Source organism: Oryctolagus cuniculus, chromosome 14 (genome assembly GCF_964237555.1).
Source record: "Oryctolagus cuniculus chromosome 14, mOryCun1.1, whole genome shotgun sequence".
In the NCBI taxonomy this organism is placed as follows: domain Eukaryota; kingdom Metazoa; phylum Chordata; class Mammalia; order Lagomorpha; family Leporidae; genus Oryctolagus; species Oryctolagus cuniculus.
Window position 1 is genome coordinate 3,265,263 of NC_091445.1, and position 24,545 is coordinate 3,289,807.

The 24,545-nt window shown below is 50.6% G+C and overlaps 1 long non-coding RNA gene across 1 annotated transcript; it reads right to left on the reverse strand.

Annotated features, from left to right (window-relative positions):
• Positions 1-20,804: 20,804 nt before the first annotated feature.
• Positions 20,805-22,959, reverse strand: LOC127492865 (uncharacterized). Its single transcript, XR_007922698.2, has 3 exons — positions 22,855-22,959; positions 21,820-21,883; positions 20,805-21,093 (listed from the first exon to the last, which is right to left on the reverse strand). It is a non-coding gene; the product is annotated as an uncharacterized lncRNA (long non-coding RNA).
• Between the last annotated feature and the right edge of the window lie 1,586 nt (positions 22,960-24,545).

Here is a 24,545-nt window from a genome sequence, read left to right on the forward strand (position 1 = left end):
GGGCCGGCCGTGCGTCCTCCCTCGCCCCCGCCGCTAGTGGCCGGCGGCCGGCGAGCTCCGGGCCGCCGCCTCCGCGCGCCGCCCCGGGTGCTCGCGCTGTGCCTCCATCCTCCCCGCAGGAGGACCTTTAAATAGCAACGTCAGCGCGCTCTCGCCGCACGCGCGTCAGCCGCCGCTCGCGTCACCCGGTGCGGGGGATGATGTCACGCGGCCGGAAGTCCTGCTAAATTAGGGACGGCGCAGGGGAGGAGGAGCGGGCGGGCTGCCTGTGCCCACCTGCGCGGCTGCTCCTGAAAGGCCACCGCACGGGAGAGGGCCCGCGAGCGGCGGCGGGAGGAGGGGGCGCGCCCGCCGCGAGTGACTCACTCCTGGCGACGGCGCGGGCGCGGGCGGGGCGCGGGCTCCCCGGCCGGCACCGGCGGGTGGGTGTGGGCGGGGGGACCCCGGTCGAGAGGCTGTCCCCGCGCGGGGAAGTGACTCGCGGGACCCGGGCGACTCTGGGGCTCGCCCCTGCTTACCCCGAGAGGGCCGAGCGCGGAGCCCTGAGCGGCCGTCGGGGCGCTGGACGGCAGCGGTCACCGCCCTGACCGGGGACGCAGGCCGCGCGCCGGCGGAGTCGCCCTGGTCTGCGGCGGGACCGTGGGTGAGACCCGTCCGCCCGGTGATCGTCCTCGTCCACACGGCCGGTGGCACTGGTCCCCACGCCCCGGTGTGGCGAGGGGACGCGGGCCAGGCTGTGGGCTGGAGCAGTGGCAGCCCCGCTAGGCACCTGTTCGTTAGCGCGAACAGGGTCGGGTGAACCGAGATCCCGTAGGTACGGAGTTGTTTCTCCTGTCCTGCCTGGTCGGGCTGAGTGTAGGTGATGGCCACGTGCGTCTGTGTCTATAAGGGGATTTTATGAGGGCTGTTCAGTCCTGAGCACCACGGAGTCCCACTTGTTGTAGCAGAGTTGATTTGGGAGGTAGTTTCAAATAATGAGCTTAGGTTTGATTTTGTTTAGATCGATGATCATGGTCCAAAATGGAATTAACTGTGTTTAGCCGAAGGCCATGAGTGTTCCAGAGTTAATCTATAAAATCAGTGAGCATGTATTCCAGTCCACAATGCCGAAACACCTCTCGACATTAGAATTACTGGAATCCTAGGTGACCTGGGAAGTTCTGGATTTAGGATTAGCAACTTGTGAAGTGATTTGTTGGGACAGTTAGAAATCACTACCAGTGCAGCTCAAATACAAAAAGTCAACTTTTATAGAATGTATACCACGTGGAGACAGAGAGACGGAGATCCTACATCCTCTGGGTCACTCCCCAAAAGGCCACAAGGACCACGGCAGGGCCATGTGGAAGCCAGGAATTTCATCCGGGTCTTCCATGTGGCTGCAGGGACCTGGACTGGAGGTGAAGCAGCCCAAACCAGTGCCCATATATGGTGCCAGCCGCTGAACCCGTGGTGACACAACGCAGGCTGTGTGGTTTTTTTAAGTCACGTTTTAATGTGAAATTACTCACACAGTTCCTAATTAAGGGATATTGGGCTTGTGGCTTCTTACATTTACATTTTCTTCCTCAAGATTAAAGGACAGCAGTGATCTAAGAGCCAGTTTGCTACTGATGGCGGTTCCTGGTGATCCCCCATAGGTCACACCCCAGGTCCCGGCCCCACGAGGAGCCGGCCTTTGGAACTGACCAGCAGAGCCACCTGCACCCTGCCAAGCTCCTGTCTGCCCCAACCCTGCCGCCCTCCCTGGATAGGGACTTGCTCAAGCCCACCCATTCGGCCCTTGGAGCCCTGCCTGATGTCCCAGATAGGGACTTGCTGGAATCCGCAGCCCGGCTCCCCCTTACAGCAATGTAGCACTTGCCCGCGTGCCCTGTGATCCACGCTGATTCCAGTTAACTGCCTGTCGCTCATTAAGAAGGCCTCCTGTTGTTCTCTTGGCAAACATTCGATCTCCACATTATAAAATCATGATCTTAAAGTTTGAAATATTACTGGCAGTGAGAGTTTTTTAAGGTTGCAACAAAAGGTTAATGAAAAGCAAATCCCGGAGTCAGTGCTGTGAGTCAGTGCTGTGGTGTAGCAGGTAAAGCGGCCACCTGCAGTGCCAGCATCCCATATGCGTGCCAGTTCGATTCCCGGCTGCTCCACTTCCGATCCAGCTCTCTGCTGTGGCCTGGGAAAGCAGTAGAAGATGGTCCAAGTCCTTGGGCCCCTGCACCCGCGTGGGAGACCCAGAAGAAGCTCCTGGCCATTGTGGCCATCTGGTGAGTGAACCAGTCGATGGAAGACCTTTCTCTGTCTCTGCCTCTCTGTAACTCTGACTTTAAAGTAAACAAATAAAATTTAAAAAAGAAAAAAAAGCAAATCCCTACTTGCCAACTTGTCTACTATATATTATCAAATTAATAAAAACTTGTATTAATCTGGATTCCATTCAAGCGGAATTTCTTCAGATTTATTTATTTGAAAGGCAGCGTTGCAGGAAAGACCTTCCATCTGCTGATTCACTCCCCAAATGGCTGCACTGGAGCTGGCCAGTCTGAATCCAGGAACCCAGAGCTTGGTCTGGGTCTCCCACGTGGGTGCAGAGGCCAAGCACTTGAGCCATCCTCTGCTGCTTTCCCACGCCCATCAAAAGGGAGCTGGGGCGGAGGTGCAGCAGCCAGGACCTCGACTGGGGCCCACAGGGGATGCTGGTGCCACAGACGGCAGCTTTAGCAGCTATACCACAGCACCAGCCCCTACACTGCCATGCTTGAAATACTGTCAACCCCCGGACCCTGCAAATTAAAATACAAAGTGTTGTCTACAAGAATTTCTCTACAGTTTGCTATCTGAGCTGGATGACCCCTCTTTCCCTCCTCGTGAATGCAAGCTCCCACTTTGAGAGATGCAGAGGCTTCTCTCTGTCCTTTCATTACGTCTTCCCCGATCTTGACCTTGACCCAAGCCGTCAGAACAGCTTGTCAGCCTCGTCCCTACCTGGAAAGTGACGACCCCCCCCCCCCATTAAAGGTTTCACTCTTGACCACGTGAGCCCTTCTCAGCTGTTCTTTTGTCAACCTAAAATTCAGAGCAATGTTCTACAGAAATCTAGAACTGTCCAGAGTTTATGTGGTTAACTTCAACCTGTTAATCTAGAAAATGCTACCTATAATTGGTCAATTTTCCTTTCTAGTTTGTGCATATGTGTGTATATTACAAAATGTCTATGAACCCAAAGGGAGAAGTAAGATTTTGGGATATTTTATGTAATATGGAATACTTTCTCAGAGAAAATAAATTCAATGCCTTTTCTCTCTCTTTGAGACAATTCTAATAATTGTGTTTGTTTTAATTTAAAAAGCAGAGGGACGGTGAAAGACATCTTTCATGGGCTGGGCCTGGCTGAACTCAATCCAGCTCTCCCATCCAGGTAGAAAGGAGATGCCGCCCGCGGTGCTCAGGAGCAGGAATCTGGAACTAAAAGCAGACTAGCTGGGACTGGAACCCAGGTCCTCCAGTATGGAATACAGGCGCACTGTCTCAAAGCCCACCCCTCCCACTCAGCTCTGGGAGGAGTCAGACGCGTTCTGTGGCTTTGCACGTAGAAGTAATTACTGATGTAACTCAGTCTAAGGGTTCCCAACTGATTTCCTTGCATTAGTTTAAGAATTACTTTAATTAATTAATTAATTATTTACCTGAAAGAGAAAACAGAGGCTTTCCATCCATGAGTTCATCCCACAAATGCCCACAGTGGATGGGGAGCTGGGCCAGGCTGAACCAGGAGCCAAGAAGTTCTCCTCCATGAGGTCTTTACCTGCTTCCTCTGAGGGTGGGTGTTGGTAGAAAGCTGGCATTGTCAGCGGAGCCAGACGAATCCAGGCCCTCCAACGACCGTGTCAGATGCCCGTGTCCCGAGCGCTGTCTTAACCACTGCACTGCCCCACCTTGTATGTTTTTCAAATTAGTGAGCTTCCTAGAAAGTAGCATTTTCTTTTACCGGAAGAAGAAAGTACTTAGTGGTGTGTCAAGTTTTTAACAGTTCCTGTTTCCTCTGAAAATCTGTGGGGTGGTTTATGAATACCCTCTGATTTTAGAATCTGTGGGCGAAGGCATCTGTTTCACTTACTTCCATGCCCTTAACAGGCGATGGCACTCCTCAATGGGGTGTTCCTAGCTGGTCATGACATGTGTCTTTTTCAATGAAAATAATTCTATGAGATGGAAAATCCATGCAGGAAAAAGAATTACAGCCAGCTTTTATTTTTTTAATAACCTAACATTAGATAACAGCAATTCCCTTTCAAGTTCTTTCTTTTTAACTACCAAAATACCACTACCATTTCAAATAAAGTTATGGGGAGAAATAATAAGCAAGAGGATCTCTCTCCATATGCAGAAATCTCAAGATTCCCAGTTTATGGAATACTCATTGTTAGAAAAAAACATTAAGAAACCAGGAGAGAGGAATGGTAGGAGGGAAGGCATTGGGCACAGGATCTTCGCATCCGTATCAGAGTGCTTGGGTTCCGGTGCAGACTCCACGTCCAAATCCAGCTTCCTGCTACTGCACACCCCAGGAGGCCGCAAATGGTGGCTCAAGTACTTCGGTTCCTGCCACCCACGCAAGAGACCCAAATGCAGTTCCTGCTCCTGGCTGTTGTGGGTGTTTGGGGAATGAGCCAACAAATGGAACAAGTTTCCCTCTCTCTCTCTCTCTCTTTCTCTCAATTTCTCTCTTCTCTCTCTCTCTTCTCTCTATGTCTGTCTTTCAAATAATGAATAATTTTAAGTGAATAAGGATAAAAATTATGTTCTTTAACAAAAGTAATGATTTTAAAAATGAAAGAGTTGTAAGGAAACAATCCATGGCCGGTGCCAAGGCTCACTAGGCTAATCCTCCACCTGCGGCGCCGGCACACCAGGTTCTAGTCCCGGTTGGGATGCCGGATTCTGTCCCGGTTGCTCCTCTTCCAGGCCAGTTCTCTCCTGTGGCCCGGGAGTGCAGTGGAGGATGGCCCAAGTGCTTGGGCCCTGCACCCCATGGGAGACCAGGAGAAGCACCTGGCTCCTGGCTTCGGATCAGCTCAGCACGCCAGCCGTGGTGGCCATTTGGGGGGTAAACCAACAGAAAAAGGAAGACCTTTCTCTCTGTCTCTCTCTCTCTCACTCTCTAACTCTGCTTGTCACAAAAAAAAAAAAAAAAAAAAAAAAAAAAAGGGAAACAATCCAGTTGATTTTCCAAAATCATCCCACCCACTTCCTCCACAACATAGCAGGTCTGGCAAGGGTGTGTGTGTTGGGGGGGTTGTGGGTGTGGGTGTGGGTATGTGTGTGCTGGCACTGGGGCTTAATAGGTTAAGCTACTGGCCTGCAATGCTGGCATCCCAAATGGGCGCCAGTTTGATACTGGGCTGCTCCACTTCCTCTACAGCTCCCTGCTAATGGCCTGGGGAAAGCAGCCAAAGATGGCCTAACTGTGTGGGTTCCTGCAACCTATGAGAGAGGCCCAGGAGACGCTCCTTGCTCCTGGGGCTGGGCCAGGCCATCGCCGCCATCTGGGGAGGGAACCAGCGGATGGAAGACCCTGTCTCCCCCTCCTCTCTGTAACTCTTTAAAATAAATAAATCTTTTTTTTTTTTTAAAGGCATGTACTAGGCACCATTAAGTTGCATTTAGCCCATTTAAAATTGTCATTTATTATTATCAATAACCAGAACACAAACAGAATCTCAAAGGTGGAAATGCTGTGTAGCATTTGCCCTGAGGACAGTTGCGAGCCCACACCTTTTTATCGGGGTGTTGGGAGAGTGGTGAAGGGAGGGAATCAGAGAATTAGCCTCAGGAAAACTGACATAGAGCCATGGAGAATGCAGAACTACCTGGGGCTCTGATTTTTGCTGTGAATTCATTGTTTTCTGAGCACAGTCAGAGGGACAGAGGTGCAGTGCTAGACTTGAGAAAGAAGACACCAGAAAGTTAGCAGTTAGGGCGGTTGAGGGCCCTACAGCAGCCCTAGCGGAAGCCATTGAGCGGCTGTCCGTGTCAACGTCTGAATACCGGCAAGAGCTGGGACACGGTGCCTTGGATGCACAGCTTCCTGCAGGCTGTTTCTGTGGTTGCTTAGCTGGCTGATGATCGCTGTAAGCAGCAGTCTCCGAGAACAGGCTGGAAAAACACGCCGATCCGCAGAGAAGCACAGCCGAGTGAGGAGCAGGCGTGCACCCCACCCGGGAGCTTCCTCAACGGAATGCTGTGGGAGCCGGTTGCCATGGTAGCCAGCAATCTTTTCCCTGAGTGGGGGAACGGAACAACCAAGAGGAAAATGTTTTAAATGAGCTACCTTCTTTGTGATTCTTTGGTGCCGGGGAGGAGCCAAACAATACCCAAGGCATTTAGGACAGCCATGCCGTTCAAAGGAAGTTGCCTTCTCTAAGGGACGTGGCCACGGCCACTGCAGAGCGGAGTCCGTGAGCCTCTGGCCTGGCTACACCTGGAACCGAGTGAGAGGTTCCCTCAGCCTAAGGGGTCAAACACGGAGAATTCTCGACGTTTGGGGCTTTCAGCAGGAACCTTCCTGAGTTATTGGGGCTTATCTCTTTTAGTCTGGTTCTGAAAAGTAATTTCCTTGAACATTAAAGTGGAAATGGCAAACATATCTGTAGTTGGCTTCTCCAGAGAAATGGAATGAATAGGACATAAACAGGGAGATATGGGCTGAGAGATGGAGAGAGAGAGAGAGAGAGTAGAGGTGGAGGTAGAGGTAGAGAGAGAGAGGGAGAGAAAGAGAGAGATGGTAGAGGTGGAGGTGGAGGTAGAGGTAGAGAGAGAGAGAAGGAATTAGATGGTAGAGGTGGAGGTAGAGGTGGGGGGATAGAGAGATGGTGGAGGTGGAGGTAGAGAGAGAGGGAGATAGATGGTAGAGGTAGAGGTAGCAGGGGGAGAGAGAGAGAGAGAGAGAGGGAGATGGTGGAGGTGGAGGTAGAGGTAGAGGTAGAGAGAGAGGGAGATAGATGGTAGAGGTAGAGGTAGCAGGGGGAGAGAGAGAGAGAGAGAGGGAGATGGTGGAGGTGGAGGTAGAGGTAGAGAGAGAGAGAGAGGGAGATAGAGATGGTAGAGGTGGAGGTGGAGGTAGCAGGGGGAGAGAGAGTAAGAGGGAGAGAAAGAGATAAAGGGGAGACAGAGAAGCAGGGGAGCCTCTGCTGTGGCTCTCCTGAGTCCAAGGGGCCTGAGATCCGCATGAGGCCAAAGACGGAGCACCTGGAATTCAGGCACCCAAGGCCAGCAGAAGGCTGCTGCCCCGGCTCCAGGAAGGGGACAGCACCACAGAGCAGGCACTGTTCTCTGCCTTTGTGCTCCGCCCAGACCTCAGCAGATTGGCTGGCACCCGCCCACGGTGGTTAGAGTGGACTGTCCTTTGTCCCTTCCGGACACTCCTGCACACACACACCCAGAAGTAGCACTGTCAGCTGTTTGTGTATCCCTTATGCCCTTGAAAACAGCCAGCACAATATTTAGTCAGTATCTACTACCACTTTGTGATGAGTTGTGTTTTTATCGTATTTTGCCACATGTAAGTGTGTCTGTATCAGTCGGGTTCTCTAGAAAACAGGCTCCGTAGGATTCACATGGGGAGACGAGCCCTGCAGAGAGAGAAAGGAGGAGGAGGGGATGAGGCTGCTTAGGACAAATATGGGGCTATTCATGCAGTTCCTGGAAGAATGGAGTTAAAAGTGTGAGTCTATTTTTGTGCCAAAACAATTTTGAAATCCGTGTATAGTGTTTTATGTATGCACTTTCCATGCTTTGTGAACAAAATTATTTGCAGCAAAACAATCTGCCCCATAATACACTCACGCTTTTGTATAATCCCATTTTTCCATGAACTTTTTGAAATCCCCTCATATATTTGAGAAAAATATAATTTACCTACATTGATTAAGTCATAAAACAACTAAAACTTCTTACATTTAAAGTAAAATCCACATTCCATACCTTAGAATCACATGACCAGTTCCTACTCAGCTGTCTTACTCTGGTTACCGTTCCCCTCTCTTGGACCGTGCCTGGGTTCAGAAGCCCCAGTTAATGACGACTTAGGCTACGTGCTTGTCTTTTTTTTTTTTTTTAAGATTTATTTATTTATTTGAGAGGCACAGTTACAGAGAGAGAGAGAGAGAGAGAGAGAGAGAGGGAGGGAGGGACTTCCATTTTCTAGTTCACTGCCCAAATGGCCGTAAGTAATAGCCAGAGCTGCGCTGATCCAAAGCCATTACTATTTTTTTTTTTGACAGGCAGAGTTAAGACAGTGAGAGAGAGACAGACAGACAGGTCTTCCTTCCGTTGGTTCACCCCCAAAATGGTTGCTACGGCCAGCGCGTTGCGCCCATCCGAAGCCAGGAGCCAGGCGCTTCTCCTGGTCTCCCATGCAGGTGCAGGGCCCAAGCACTTGGGCCATCCTCCACTGCCTTCCCGGGCCACAGCAGAGAGCTGGCCTGGAAGAGGGGCAACTGGGACAGAATCCAGCGCCTCAACCGGGACTAGAATCCAGGGTACCGGCACTGCAGGTGGAGGATTAGCCTAGTGAGTCACGGTGCTGGCCGATCCAAAGCCGTTAGATAGGAGCTTTCTCCAGGTCTCCCACGTGGGTGCAGGGGCCCAAGTGTTTGGGCCATCTTCCACTGCCTTCCCAGGCCATAGCTGAGAGCTGGATCGGAAATGGAGCAGCCAGGACTGGAACCGGCGCCCATATAGGATGCAGGCACCACAGGTGGAGACAGCCTACTGTACCACAGTGCTGGCCCCAAGATATTTTTTAAACTGCTTATTTAACAGGAAGCCTGGAGCTAGGTGGTCCCCAGTGTTTATTTTTCACCTTGTATTATTCTTCCACCTCGGGCAGTAAACCTCTTATTCATGTGTTCTTTTAAACCTGGCTTATTGTCTCATGGGCGTTAGATCATCAGTGTCCAGGTGTCAGGATCAAAGAGCATCCAAAGCAGGAAGCGGGGGAAGGAGTCTGGGGAATTTCTCTCACCTGGGAGAGCCGCCTCTCTCTCCTGGGAGAAAAACTCAACAGGCCCCAGGGAATGCCTGCCCATTGACCAGAGCTGGACTCCATGCTCATCCCTAAATCAATTACTCACAGCTTGGAACAGAAGTTCACCACTGGCTTAGACAAAGGGTGGCTCATCCCTTGTGTCTCACACTGGGAGCACGCTCAGCAAGGGAGGAGGGTGGACGGCTCTCGGCTCTCTGCAAGTGCACGTCTGCCACACAGTCTGAGCCACTCCAACGTTCCCGCGGCTCTTCACAGCTAATGCACTTGTTGCGAGCACACGGCCCTGGCTGCTTTTGTTTCGGTTGCCTGCAAGAGCTTCATGTAGTGTGTTCCTCCTCATCTGTCCATTTTGTGCTCAAACTACGTCTCCGGAGAGGGAGCTCCTGAACACCCTTTATGAACCCTCTGTGCAGCGGTTGGCACCAAGTCGCCACTGAATTGGCTTCGTCTTCTTCTAGATCTGTTCATCGCCGTGTGTCACCGCACATCGGCTGCCGGGGGGCTCTGTGCACAAAAAGAATGCAGGCGTGAGACCAGAGCAGTGGGAAGCGAGGTAGCAACGTGCAATGAAGAGAGTACACCGCATGGTCCCAGGGGCATCTCAGCAAGGGCTGAGCGCACACTGGAGTTTTTATGGACACGAGCATGAGTCTTCCATTTCTTCTCCCCTCTTCCCTCTTCTGGGAAATGGTGGGAAGGGGGTTTCTGGATGTAGAGTTTCTGAAATTCCTCCCAGGGTGTTATCAGCACACTGTACCAGACCTAATAGCCCAGGTGCAGCTGCAGGTCTGCTTTCAGGATTTCTTTCCTGTTTTTTTTTATTAATATTTTTAAAAAATTTATTTGAAAGGTAGAGTTACACAGAGATGAATAGAGACAGAGAGAAAGGTCTTCCATCCATTGGTTCACTCGCCAAATGGCCCCAGTGGCTGGAGCTGGGTCGATCCAAAGCCAGGAGCCAGGAGCTTCTTCCCAATCTCCACGTGGGTGTGGGGCCATCCTCTGCTGCTTCCCAAGACACATTAGCAGGGAGCTGGATTGGAAGCAGAGCAGCTGGAGCCTACATGGATGCTGGCACAGCAGGCAGCTCTACCCACTATGCCACGATGCCGAACTCTTTTTGTTTTCTTTAAAGATTCTCATTTTTTTTTCAGCCCCTTTTACACACAAAAGGTCATGTCTGCCTAGTTGTCTTAACACATGTGAAATCTTGCTGTGTGTCTGTTACCGGTGAATGGCAAGGTTCTTGTCTTCGAGCAAGAAAGAATTCAGGCGTGAGACAGAGAGCAGTGGGAGGTAAAGTAGCAAAGTTTATTAGGGCAGGGACATCCGTAAGGACGGATGGGCACCTCTCCAGACAGGACCTGAGAGAGTGCAGTGGCTCGGACTGGGGGGGAGGGGGAGGAATGAGCAAGGTTCCATGGTTGAGTGGAGAGAGTACACCTGGCCAGACCAGGCGGGCGGCTCAGCAGAGAGGCAGAGGGCTGAGCGCCCAGCCCGGTTGGGGGGAGGGGGGGTTAAGGAGATGGGTCTCTGTCTTCACACATCTCCTCCTGAAACAAAGGATTTTATGGCTGTAAATATTAAGAAGCTCCTATCTGAGTTTTCCCTTGAAGGTATCAGACAGGAGGAAGCCTCGCTGGCACCTTCCTCAGTTAAGAGGAACGGTGAGCAAGACCCCCTGGAGAATGGGGGTCCGGAGCAGGGTGTTTGAAATGCAGATACTGGGCTGCACCTGGGAGATTGTGGCAGATTTGTCAGGCAGGAGGGGCGGGGACCTCCACCTGGCAGGTTATCAGGTAGGAGGGGGCGGGGCAGGATGCGGATACCGGGCTGCCCCTGGAACATTGTCAGGATGACTTTGAGATGCAGATGCATATGCTGGATACAGACGTCTTCTCTTTAGGCCTGTCACACACACAAGCTCATATCTGACTTCCTACCTCACGTGTCCACCAGTGTGCCTGTAATATTCTGCCCCCTGAAGAACACTGTGTCTCTTGCTCCCTTCCCCATCTACAAAAACAAGAGTGTCTCGCACACAGTGGGTGCTTGGCAAGTAGTTACTGAACGAATGGATAGCTCGAGCACACCGTAGAATCGGCAGCAACCAGGGCACGGGGACTCAGTAGAGAAGGAAGCAGAGCCCCCAGGATCGTGAGGGGCCCAGGGAACAAGAGCTGTTGGGAAACCGGTAGGACAGGACGTGCCAGTTAGGTATTTGACAAAGACACCGGCTCTCCGCTCTCTGCTCTCCCGCAGTGGTGAGGCAGGGGCGAGGAAGCCAGAGGCCGAGAGGGCTGCCTGGAGAGGGCTGCCTAAAGGAGCTGCTTACGGCTCCGGCCAGCCCCTGGCTGCCGGGGGGATAAGGACCTCGTTTCATGCTCTTCCCTGCCCCCAGGCCTGCCCCGCTCCTGCTGGTGGCTCTCCTCTGAAGAGGAGCCGGCAGGGCGTCCACGCACACTGCTCGCGGGCAGCAAGCAGGGTGAGGAGGGTGCACTGGATCTGGAGGCGCTAACAGAAGACTTCGGGCCCAATTCCCCCCCGTCTGTCAGCTCGGAGACCAGGATACGTTAAAGTCTGGCGTAAGGGAACCCAGCAGGACCACGGCGGAAGTCCACGTGGGTGTACCCTTGGAGACGTACATAGAAAAGCCTACTTCAAAGACTTGATCCTACAGGTAGGTCTTCTCAACTGTTTCATAGAAAGGTAAAGATGTGCCTGTATTACTTTGCGAAAGGGGAGGAGCACAACCTGTGTGTCTGTCAGAAGACAATGATACAGTGAACTACAACACAGCTGTTAGAAGGAGTGAGGCAGATGCAGGGTGCTTATGCGGAAACACACCTGATACTGAAATGCCCTGAATTCCACCATGGGTGCCTTTCAGAGCCAGGTTAAAGATTGGACAGTCAGGGGCCAGCACTGACACAGCAGGTTGACGCCCTAGCTTGAAGCGTGAAGCGTGGCATCCTATATGGGCGCAGGTTCGGGACCTGGCTGCTCCTCTTCCAATCCAGCTCTCTGCTGTGGCCTGGGAAACAGTGGAAGATGGCCCAAGTCCTTGGGCCCCTGAACCTGCATGGGAGACCTGGAGGAGGTTCCAGGCTCCTGGCTTCGAATTGGCATGGCTCTGGCCGTTGCAGCCAGTTGGGGAATGAGCCATCGGACGGAAGACCTCTCTCTCTCTCTGCCTCTCCCCTCTCTGTGTAACTCTGACTTTCAAATAAATTAATAAATCTTTTAAAAAAAGATTTGACAGTTAGAAAAGGGGGATTTTTTTTTCTTGCTTTTCCCTAATATCATTTGTATCACTTGAATCTTTCCCATGAGTATATTTTATTTTAATAGTGCAAAACCAAACCAAGGGGCTGGCGTTGGCATAGCAGGTTAAAGCGCAGCCTGCAACACTGGCATCCTATATGGGCGCTGATTTGAGTTCCAGTTGTTCCATTTCTTTCTTTTTTTTTTTTTTTAAGATTCTATTTATTTATTTAACAGGCAGAGTTACTGACAGTAAGAGAGACAGAGAGAAAGGTCTTCCTTCCGTTGGTTCACTCCCCAGTGGCCGCAACGGCCGGAGCTGTACTGATCCGAAGCCAGGAGCCAGGTGCCTCTTCCTGGTCTCCCATAGGGTGCAGGGCCCAAGCACTTGGGCCATCCTCCACTGCACTCCCTGGCCACAGCAGAGAGCTGGCCTGGAAGAGGGGCAACCGGGACAGAACCAGCACCCATATGGGATTCCGGCGCTGCAAGCGGAGGATTAACCTTGTGTGCCATAGCGCTGGCCCCCCAGTTGTTCCATTTCTAACCCAGCTCCTGGCTCCTGGCTTTGGCCTGGCCCAGCCCTGGCTATTGTACCACTTGGGAAGTGAACCAGCAGATGGAAGATTCTCTCTCTCTCTCTGTGACTATGACTTTCAAATAAATAAATCTTTTTTTAAAAAAACTACTTAAGAGTATTATTAGGAATAATAATTTCTAATATTTAAATTAAATTGTAGGGAGATAAGACATTAATAAACATTTAATTTTCCTGCCTCCCTCATATTCTTTTTGCAAGAAGACACGTTGAGGTTACAAAACACACTACTAAAAGAGAAAAAATAAAAATAGGGTACATTTTTGGAAGTAATTCCACTGTGCTCTCCACTGATGAAGCCAGACAGGGACGTTCTGTTTTAAGAGAGATGCTGGTGAGATGGCAGGGTAGTTAAGATGGGGAGACCAAACCACAGCCATGCGGGGTGGACAAAAGAAAGCAGATGTTTAATTTGCGGAAGACAAAACCACAGGGAGAGATGATGGCTGGCCTCATAGCAGGGCTGTTGGAGGCATAGATAGCAGCTACGTGAATGTGTGTTCCGGGAGATAGTAAAGAATCGATAGTAAAAATGATTAAAAGGCAGGCTTCCGCTGAATGTGAGAAAGAACGTCTTAAACAGCCGCGTCTCTGCCAGTGTTGGAGGATGGCTGGCTTAGCCCTCCTCCCTGGATCCTCTGAAGCAGAAAATCCTCATGTGGCCCGCGGTTGGGATGGTGCAGCAAGGATGTCTGCAGCACACAAGAGGTTGAACTGAAAACTCTGAAAGTCATTTTTTTTTTTCAAAGATTTTACGACAGCTGGAGACGGGGGCTGACATCCATGGTCCTCCCCGCCAGCATCTCCCGCGGTGTCCCTGCGGAGCTCCTCTGGTCCACGGTGTCCATCACTGCCTCTCTCCTCCTTGCCAATTCTCACCTCTAGTAAAAATGGCTAAACCAAATCCAACAACTTAATCCCCCACACTCATCCTCTGGGATTTTCCTAGTTTGTACACATGATTGCTCAGGCACGGTTCATCTGTTTGGCCAGTAAAGAAACGAGAAGTCCTTTTGGAATTCTTTTTTTTTTTTTTTTTTCTTTTTTTTGACAGGCAGAGTGGACAGTGAGAGAGAGAGAGAGACAGAGAGAAAGGTCTTCCTTTGCTGTTGGTTCACCCTCCAATGGCCGCCGCGGCAGGCGCACCGCACTGATCCAAAGCCAGGAGCCAGGTGCTTCTCCTGGTCTCCCCTGGGGTGCAGGGCCCAAGCACTTGGGCCATCCTCCACTGCACTCCCTGGCCACAGCAGAGAGCTGGCCTGGAAGAGGGGCAACCGGGAGAGAATGTGGCGCCCGGACCGGGACTAGAAAACCCGGTGTGCCGGCGCCGCAAGGCGGAGGATTAGCTGCGGCTCAATAGGCTTTTCTTCTTGTTGCCTTTCCTCTTCATACTCCATAGGGACAATTAGGGTGGCAGATAAGTGTGGGCTCTGGGGACATCCTGCCTGCGTTTGGATCTCAGCTCTGTCATTCAGTAGCTTCCTGTCGTTGATACGGATCTGTGAGCCTGCCAGTTCATCCCAGGCCTCCGCCAGCTTCTAGACTCTCTTAGCCGTGCGTTCACTCCCTTTACTTTTTTCCTCTGTAAGGACATCGTGCAGAACTATCAATTCCTTTCCTGGAATGAAGACACAGTATGTCCACAAAGCTCCAAGGTAGGGCCAGCAGTGTGGCACAGTGGGTTAAATGGCCGCCTGCAATGCCAGCATCCCGTATGAGCTCTGGCTACAGTCCTGGCTACTTTGTTTCTGATTCAGCTCCCAGCTAATGCGCCTATGAAAGCAGCTGACGTCCAAGTCCTTGGGCCCCGCCACACATGGGAGACCCAGATGGAGTTCCAGGCTCCTGGCTCAGCCTGACCCAGCCCTGGCTGTTGCAGCAATTTGGGGAATGAACCAGCAGATGGAAGATTTCTCTCTCTCTCTCTTTCTGCTTCTCTCTGTCTTTCCCTCTCTCTCTGTAACCCTGCCTTTCAAATAGCTACAATAGCAGGCGCCACAAGGCGGAGGATGAGCCGCGGAGCCGGCACACCGGGTTTTCTAGTCCCGGTCCCGACGCCGCATTCTGTCCCGGTTGCCCCTCTTCCAGGCCAGCTCTCTGCTGTGGCCAGGGAGTGCAGTGGAGGATGGCCCAGGTGCTTGGGCCCTGCACCCCATGGGAGACCAGGAGAAGCACCTGGCTCCTGCCATCGGATCAGCGCAGTGCGCCGGCCGCAGCGTGCCGGCCGCGGCGGCCATTGGAGGGTGAACCAACGGCAAAGGAAGACCTTTCTCTCTGTCTCTCTCTCTCACTGTCCACTCTGCCTGTCAAAAAAAAAATAGCTATAATAAATCTTTTTTTTTTTCTAAGATTTATTTATTTTACTTGAAAGAGTTACAGAGAGGAAAGGCAGAGAGAGAGAGGTCTTCCATCCAATGGTTCAGTCCCCAGTTGGCCGCAACAGCCAAAGCTGCGCCGATTCGAAGCCAGGAGCCAGGAGCTTCTTCCGGGTCTCCGACGCTGCTGCAGTGGCCCAAGGACTTGGGACATCTTCTACTGCTATCCCAGGCCATAGCAGAGAGCTGTATGGGAAGTGGAGCAGCCGGGACTTGAACCGGTACCCATATGGGATGCTGGTGCTTCAGGCCAGGGTGTTAACCCGCTGTGCCACCGCGCCGGCTCTTACAATAAATCTTAAAAAAAAAAAAAAAAAAAAAAAGGCTGGCGCCGAGGTGTCAGGGAACCGGATTCTGTCCTGGTTGTTCCTCTTCCAGGCCAGCTCTCTGCTGTGGCCAGGGAGTGCAGTGGAGGATGGCCCAGGTGCTTGGGCCCTGCATCCCATGGGAGACCAGGAGAAGCACCTGGCTCCTGGCTTTGGATCAGCGCGGTGTGCCAGCCGCAGGGCGCCGGCCACAGTGGCCACTGGGGGGTGAACAAACGGCAAAGGAAGACCTTTCTCTCTGTCTCTCTCTCTCACTGTCCACTCTGCCTGTCCAAAAAAAAAAAAAAAAAAAAAAAAAAGAAAGAAAGAAAGCAAGCAAGCAAGCAAGCTAGCTCTTGGTTTATCATTTTTATCTTCTCATTAAAACAACTCAGGGTAGGTGTTCAGCTTCTTGACTAAGATGCCCATGTCATGAGTTCCATTCCCACCTCTGATTTTTGACTCCTGCTTCCTGCCAACACAGGCACTGGGAGGTAGAGATGATGACTCGGGTGGCTGGGTCCCTGCCACCTACGTGCGAGACCTGGATTGGGTTCCCGGTTCCTGGCTCTGGCCTCGACCCAGCCCTCGTCACTGCAGACATTCGGGCAATGAACTGGCAGATGGCAATGCTCACTAGCTTGAATAAGCAAAAACCACACTACCCCATGAACAAATAAGAAGCACGCTGGTTTCCCATTGTTGTTTTCCTGGTGAACCAAGACTCGAGCAAATCACTTGGCCCTGCATGCCCCAGTTTTCTTCTTTGTAAAATGGAGAGTAACAGTCCCTACCTCACAGAGTTGTCAAGAGGATACGTGAGTTACTACAAACAAAACCCTTAGAATAGTGCCTGGCATGCACACAGCACTCGACACATGTTAACTATTTTTAAGACTTTTATATTTGACTTATATACAGTGGCTCCATATTATTGTAAATAAAAAAAATCAGGAGGAAACATACAAAAATATCAAAATTTCTGTTATACTCTTATATGTCTTAATAATTTATATTTTCAGTTCTCAGCTAGATAAATTAACTAAACATTGTGCATCCTCATAACACCTCACCATGTATAACACAGTTATGTATACAAATGGGAAAAGTTCAGAGAAAGCATTTGAAAACATAGGCGGATATCTTAAATATATGTCACACACATATACATACATATAATTTAAAATTACTTATCGTTCTTTGATCACACCCAATGATTAACTTTTTCATCTCATATATATTTAAAGGAAATATCTTAAAATGCTCATTATATTTTATCTCTGGATAATGGAATTTTGGGTTTATATTTCTTTATATCTTTTACATATTCTAAATTCTTTCTAGTAACTAAGAACCACTTTTTATAGTCAGAAAAATGTTCTCTTTCAAGGTAAAGTTATTTTTATCAGAACTCTTTCTGTACTGCACAAAGAAGAGAGTAGAAACAGAAAGGGGCTGGGACTCCAGTGACATGAAAGATCGCTTTTGAAACATCTGAAGTTATATTTCTATTGGTTTTAACAAGATTTACAACCCACTTGGACGTGCGGAGGGTGGGCGCCGGGAAGCAGATTTCCGAGACAGCTTCAGGACCAGCCCGAGAGCAGGCCGGGCACTGAGCAAGGCTCCCTGTTGACTGACAGTTTCTGTAACCCATCATCGTGAACTTTGTGCGAACAGGGAAAGACGCGGGGCGGATAAAATGGACATATCTTCACAGCAGAGAGTAAAGATGGGGGAGCATTTTCATGCAACTGCCCCTTGTGATGTCAAGAGTAATCACAATCAAATAAAAACATGAATTTGAGCATATCTGTGTTTGTAAGTGTTTTTTTTTTTTTTTTTTTTTTTTTGACCGTCAGAGTGGACAGTGAGAGAGAGAGACAGAGAGAAAGGTCTTCCTTTGCCGTTGGTTCACCCTCCAATGGCCGCCGCGGTCGGCGCACTGCGCTGATCCAAAGCCAGGAGCCAGGTGCTTCTCCTGGTCTCCCATGGGGTGCAGGGCCCAAGCACCTGGGCCATCCTCCACTGCACTCCACAGCAGAGAGCTGGCCTGGAAGAGGGGCAACCAGGACAGAATCCAGCACCCCGACCGGGACTAGAACCCGGTGTGCCAGCGCCGCAAGGCGGAGGATTAGCCTAGTGAGCCGCGGCACCGGCCATGTTCGTAAGTTTTATAGGGATTTGAAAACAAGGATTTTGGAATCAGATTTTGAGTCTGAGTCCTCCTGAATCAACTATTTAATATCTCTGTGCATTTGTTGCCCAGAATCTAAAACATGAATGATCACAGTACCTAAAGGGCTTGCTGTAGTAATTAAACGACGTGTTAGACCCTAAGCAAATGCTTAGTAAATGTAAATGTAAGAGAGACAAGTGTCAGTCTCTGTTTCTTTACTGACATGAAATTTAATTGCATTCTTTTTAGCCCTTCGGCTATACTGATTTTATTCTTGGCTATATTGCCTTCATTCAGCTGCTTAGAAAGAACTATATAAATGGAAAACAAACATTAGACTGTTTAAGAATTAGAGAATCTGAACGCAATTGTCTGTCTAAAATGCCTCATTTTCCTTTAAAACATCCAAAGGCTGTGGGCTTTCGTGCCGGAAGCATACTGTGCCCACTCAGGCGTTGGGCAGCAGAGGGGAAGGCACACAGACGCTCAGCGCCACGTCGGCAGTCTGAGTCTGAACTACTGGACGTCGGCCTCATCTGCAAACCGGCTGCCGATGGCCAGCGGCCGGGGCTGACCACCTCGTGCTGGGATAAGCTCCCGCTCCGTTAAGATGCCTCTCCTGCTGGCGTCGCGGCTCACTAGGCTAATCCTCCGCCCTGCGGCGCCGGCACACCGGGTTCTAGTCCCGGTCGGGGCGCTGGATTCTGTCCCGGTTGCCCCTCTTCCAGGCCAGCTCTCTGCTGTGGCCCGGGAAGGCAGTGGAAGATGGCCCAAGTGCTTGGGCCCTGCACCCCATGGGAGACCAGGAGAAGCACCTGGCTCCTGCCATCGGATCAGCGCGGTGCGGCGGCTGCGGCGGCCATTGGAGGGTGAACCAACGGCAAAGGAAGACCTTTCTCTCTGTCTCTCTCTCTCACTGTCCACTCTGCCTGTGTGTGTGTGTGTTGGGGGGGGGAGACGAAAGACGCCTCTCCTTGCAAAGGCCGGCCTCGCCCTCGGAGCCTGTGGAGGGGGCACCGCTGGCCCTCGCAGGCACGTGGGGCACTAACCTGCCTCGTCTTCAGGGTTCCTCCGCCAGCCCACTGCTGGAGGAAGACCTCTCTGGCAGGACAGAGGCCCGTTCCAGACTGCAGAGAAAGGAGGCCGGCTCCGGCCTTTGCCCGGTTCCTACCAGAGAGCGAGCGCTGAGCCTCCACCCCCGGCCAGCAGCGTCCCTCTGGCACCCTCTGCTTTTAGAAGCCCAGCAACACTCCTAGGCAGGAAGCACAAGGCAGGAGAGCTGCCATCTTTCGGCCTCTCGGCTTCCTGCCTCCTCCCTCCTCCCAGGGCCGTGAGAACTCAGGGTCATCTGCCGACCTCGTCTTTGTCTTCCTGGTGACTTACACACATTTTAAATGTGTTTGTCCCAGCGCAGAGGCACCCTGAAATGCTGCTCGTGATGAACACACTTCCTTCGTTTTTAGACGGCTTCCTGGTCACATCTTTTAAAAAAGTGCTGCCAATCCAACGATGACCCAATCCTTCAAATTTCTTATTTAAGAGAAGGAAGCGTCTTTGCATACAGAGATTTGGGGCGAGTCTTATATTTACAAATTGTATCTGCTGGCTTTCCTCTAGGCCCAGCAGTCCTCATTTGTCAACAGGTTCTCGTGAATTTCCCTTAGAAGCCGTGCTGCCTTTCCCCAGTCGGTGGTTTTTACATTTTTCAGTGGTCCTGTCCTTTAATTGCAAATTCAACTCGTTTGTCCAGTAGAGTGTGTGCTACGATCTGTAAATTTCCACAGCTGTGCCTGCAATTCTTCTTTTAGATAGAATTCAGATAGGTCATCCATCAGTCCCGGGAAAGTCTGCCATAACAGGATACACAACCTTGCTAGCGACTGTACGATTTTCCCCGTGCTGTTCCTTAATAGTCTGGGTAGAGGTGGCCGCGAGGTGTGGCACAGCAGGCTGAGGGCTACTTGTGACACTGCGTCCCATATCAGAGCGCCAGTTTGAGCCTCAGTTGCTGCGTTTCCGATCCAGCTCCCTGCCGATGGTCTGGGAAAGCGGCAGATGGCCCGACTACTCGGGCCCCTGGTATCCATGTTCCAGGCCCAGATGGAGTTCCAGAGGCCCAGCTCTGGCCCGGTCCAGCCCCCAGCCACTGTGGTCATTTTGGGAGTGAGCCAGTGGATGGGAGATCTCTCCCTTCCCCTCTCCCCCTCTGTCACTCTGTCTTTCAAATAAAACAAATCTTAGAAAAAAATCTAGATAGATCAATAACATTAATCTTTGTGATTCGAAAGGTAATTTATTATTTTTTTTTTCTGTAAACCTAAAGCTGCTCTAAAAAGTAGTTGCTTGTTGGGGCTGGCGCTGTGGCGTAGCAGGTAGAGCTGCTGCCTGCAGTGCCGGCATCCCATATGAGCGCCGGTTTGAGTCCTGGATGCTCCACTTCTGATCCAGCTCTCTGCTATGGCCTGGGAAAGCAGTAAAGGATGTCTTGGGCCCCCTGCACCTGCATGGGAGACCTGGAGGAAGCTCCTGGCTCCTGGCTTTGGATCGGCACAGCACTGGCTGTTGCGGCCATCTGGGGAGTGAACCAGTAGATGGAAGACATGTCTCCCTCTCTCTCTCTGCCTCGGCCTCTGTGTAACTCTGCATTCAAATAAATAAATAAATCTTAAAAAAAAAAAAAAAGAAATCCATGCATAGCTTTCTCATAATACATGTTTGAAAATAGTCTATTGTTTTAAAAAGTATTTAATTTATAAAGGAAAGTTCTGGTAATATTTCCTTACTAAAGATGAAGAAAAGAGAACAACCAGTTCATTTACGTTGTGAGGCCCTTGCATTTCTTCTCACCCCAGTCACTCTCTACTTCATATCTGCTGATTTACTTAAAGGTTCTTTTCTTGGTTTGGAGTTTCCTCAACAGCATCTCTCAAAATCCTTTTTATTTCTCCATAATTTTTTATTAAATTGCAGTTGATCTTTAAAAGAAGGTAACAATTTTTTAAAAAGATTTATTTGTTTACTTCAAAGGCAGAATTACAGAGAAAGGGAAAAACAGAGACCTATCTTCCATCCACTGGTTCACTTTCCAGATGGCTGCAACGGCTGGGGCTGGGCCGCGCCACAACCAGGAGCCAGCAACTCCACCCACATCTCCCACATGGATGCAGGGGCCCACCGAGGACTTGAGCCATCTACCGCTGCTTTCCCAGGCACATTAGCAGGAAGCTGGATCAGAAGTGAACCGGATGGGGCTCAAATCAGTGCCCACATGCGATGCTGGCTTTGCAGGCGGCCACTTTATCTGCTGCACCACAACTCTGGCCCTGAAAATCAAAAATATTTTTATAGCACCATATAATAGTTTTTGTTTATTAGGCACAGACTATGTGCCAAGCATCATGCTAAGCATTTCGGTTATATTTTCTCAGTCAACCGATTAAAACCCTAAGGAGGTAGGTATTCTGCCTTCCTCGCTTCTCCACAGGGGAGGAAGTGCAGACTCGACAGGGATTTATTATTTGGCTAATATCTGCCCGGATTATTTCTGCTCAATTCCAGACCTTTGCCCTTAACCCTTATGCTCTTTTGCCAGTTAATTGGAGCTGAATCCAGCATTTCTAGTTGTGAGTAACGATTTGAATGCAGACTTCTGTGTTTCGTTATGGCTGTGACGTAACTGACTATTTTTATTTTTTATTTTTTGACAGGCAGAGTGGACAGTGAGAGAGAGAGAGAGAAAGGTCTTCCTTTTGCCGTTGGTTCACCCTCCAATGGCCGCCGCGGCCGGCACACCGCGCTGATCCGAAGGCAGGAGCCAGGTACTTCTCCTGGTCTCCCATGGGGTGTAGGGCCCAAGCACTTGGGCCATCCTCCACTGCACTCCCGGGCCACAGCAGAGAGCTGGCCTGGAAGAGGGGCAACCGGGACAGAATCCGGCGCCCTGACCGGGACTAGAACCCGGTGTGCCGGCGCCGCTAGGCGGAGGATTAGCCTAGTGAGCCGCAGCGCCGGCCTATAACTGACTATCTGATCAAGGGCAAATGGCTTACCTTTCCAGTTGCTTTATCTATTAAGTGGGACAGCAGGCTACACTGGTCACAAATAGGTGTGAAACTAAAGCAAAAAAAAAAAAAAGATAATGTATATAACAAAGTTTAAGTTTAAAGAGGACTGCTGATATTAGCCATAACAATTCCTCCACACAGGAGGTACGTGTTTGTTCCGTTATTTTACTTTTTAGCCCCAAAGGTCCCCAGATGCAGGCAGCAGCATAGTCCCCGGAGATGGGGATTAAGTCCCTCCCCAAGATGGAGGGAACTTAACCCAGCTTTGGCTTTTAGACATGTTAGGGTGAAGCCACTGGGATTCACCACAGGAGACCTGGGCAGCCACGTGTGCTCCCTGTCTCTTGCCAGACGAGGCGCTGCACCACCCCAGGACTCTGCCAGAAAGAAGAGCCCAAGCCAGTGGGGCCCACCCGAGCTGGGACCATGACCTCCCAACACCGTGCACCCAAACAAACCTACTTCCTTTGCACAGCTAGTCTGCCTCAGGTGTTTCATCATAGTGCTGAAAAGCTAATGCAGCATTAACGCAGCAGTTGAGAAACAAAGAACCCAAAATGCTCATTAAACAGGGCAAGCCTGTCATCTGACTCTGATAGCAATGATGTCTGAAAATGAATCCCACTCATTGCCTTAGTGACGGGTGTAACTATTCAGTCCTGATGTGGCAATGCAAAATGGGAGTCTCTGAACCGAAGAGCATTCCTTTCTCAGATTCAGACTGTATCTGGAGAGATTTCATGAAGAAAATTGACAGTGTCGGGGACTCCATTTGGCCAAGTTAGACTCAGTTTTTCCCAGATCGCTGCTGAGTTACCAGCATCTTTTATACTGAATGTCATGGTTCAGTTTGCATCTTGTTTCCTGCTTATGAGAGAACCGAGGCTGGCCCTTCTGCCCATCCTGCCCGTCCTGCCCGTCCTGCCCAGTCCTGCCCAGTCCTGCCCAGTCCTGCCCAGTGCTCTCCGCCTCCACCTCTTCTGCAGCCTGCTCTGCCTGCTCCACGCCACAGAGGCTGACCTTTGCTGACTGCGGCTCCGCAGCTCTCTCCACGCCGCAGCGTGTAGATCTGACCGTCTCTGCCCGTGCTGACGATGCTGCCCCATGTAGCCACATCACTCCCAGCCGCATCTCTGCAGGCTGGCCTCTTTGCCCAGCTCCCACCTCTACTGGCTTCGGCTGACTTTATTTCTTTTATCTGTTCAGCCCCGGAGGGAAAATGGTTCTCCCCCTGTAGCCAGTCCTTGATCTCCTCACCATACTGTATTTGTTTTCTTAAACTTGGCTGCACTCTGATAGAGTACAGTAGTCTTTTCATTAAAGACACTTTGTTTGAACCATCTGGGATGTTTTGTTTCTTTTTTTTTTAAGATTTATTTTATTTATTTCAAAGACAGGGTTACAGAGAGAGGTAGAGACAGAGAGAGAGGTCTTCCATCTCCTGGTTCACTCCCCAGATGGCTGCAATGGCCGGAGTTGCGCTGATCCGAAGCCAGGAGCCAGGAGTTTCTTCCGGGTCTCCCACACAGGTGCAGGGGTCCAAGGACTTGAGCCATCTTCCACTGCTTTTCCAGGCCATAGCAGAGAGCTGGATCGGAAGAGGAGTGGCTGGGACTAGAACTGGCGCCATATGGGATGCCAGCACTGCAGGCCAGGGCTTTAACCCACTGCACCACAGTGCCGGCCCCAAGTTTTGTTTCTTCCCTTGAGCCCTGACTGGTTCGCCATCTCTTTCCTAAATCCATGGAGTTAGAAATCAAACCTGTCATTCTAGAGGGGGCGGGTGCTTTACTCCAGTCGGGCTGCGTTCTGAGCATCTTCATATGTTCAGCATTGTACTAAGAACCGTGAGAGGTACAAGAGACATTGGTGTCACATTCTCGTCCACAGAGCCCATGATCCCCCTATTAAACAATCAGTATGTTACACACAGCTGTACATCTGACATTTGACAGTCTTGGCACTAGCCAGGAGAAATAAGATAACATTAAAACAGGGGGAAAGCCCCATCTGCAGGTGTACTGTTATGCCCACTTCAATTATCCCCAAAGACCACCCAGGAGCCAACACTGTTGTAAGACACACGAGAGTTTTATTGCAAGATCGAGCCTGGACTCCCAACTACCACCAATGCAGAGGATCTGAATTGAGAGCCCCGACTCTTCAGTTAATGGGGTTTTTATAGGGTTTTCAGAGACATTCTATACATTATAGCACCATTCAGCAAATCATCTCATCCCACGGGAAGTCCAAAGAACATCTCTTAAAATTGATTAGTGCATCCAGCGGCAGGAATGGACCCAGTAAAGGTGGTTGGATGGCTTTGGGGTTGATGCTTTTTAAAATGATTGGTTAAAGTATAGCATCCGAGCCACTAGGGTGTAGGAGCCAAACTGCAGGGTTTGGGGATGTTATCAATCACCTTAACTGACTGAAAAGACACCTGGAACTTTAGGTATTTCCCTGCTATCTGCTGATTGGCTGTTGCTAGGGGAGTCACAGGGGAGTCTTTTTGGCTTAGGGGTCAGGCCCTAGTCAGGCCCGAGATACAAGATGGGGGTCTAGTCTAAAATAGCTGCACCTTGATCCAGGCTCAGGTCTCTCAGTACCATACTTCTTGAATCTTTTTTAAGATTTATTTATTTTTATTTGAAAGTCAGAGTTACCCAGAGAGAGAAGGAGAGGCAGAGAGAGGTCTTCCATCTGATGGT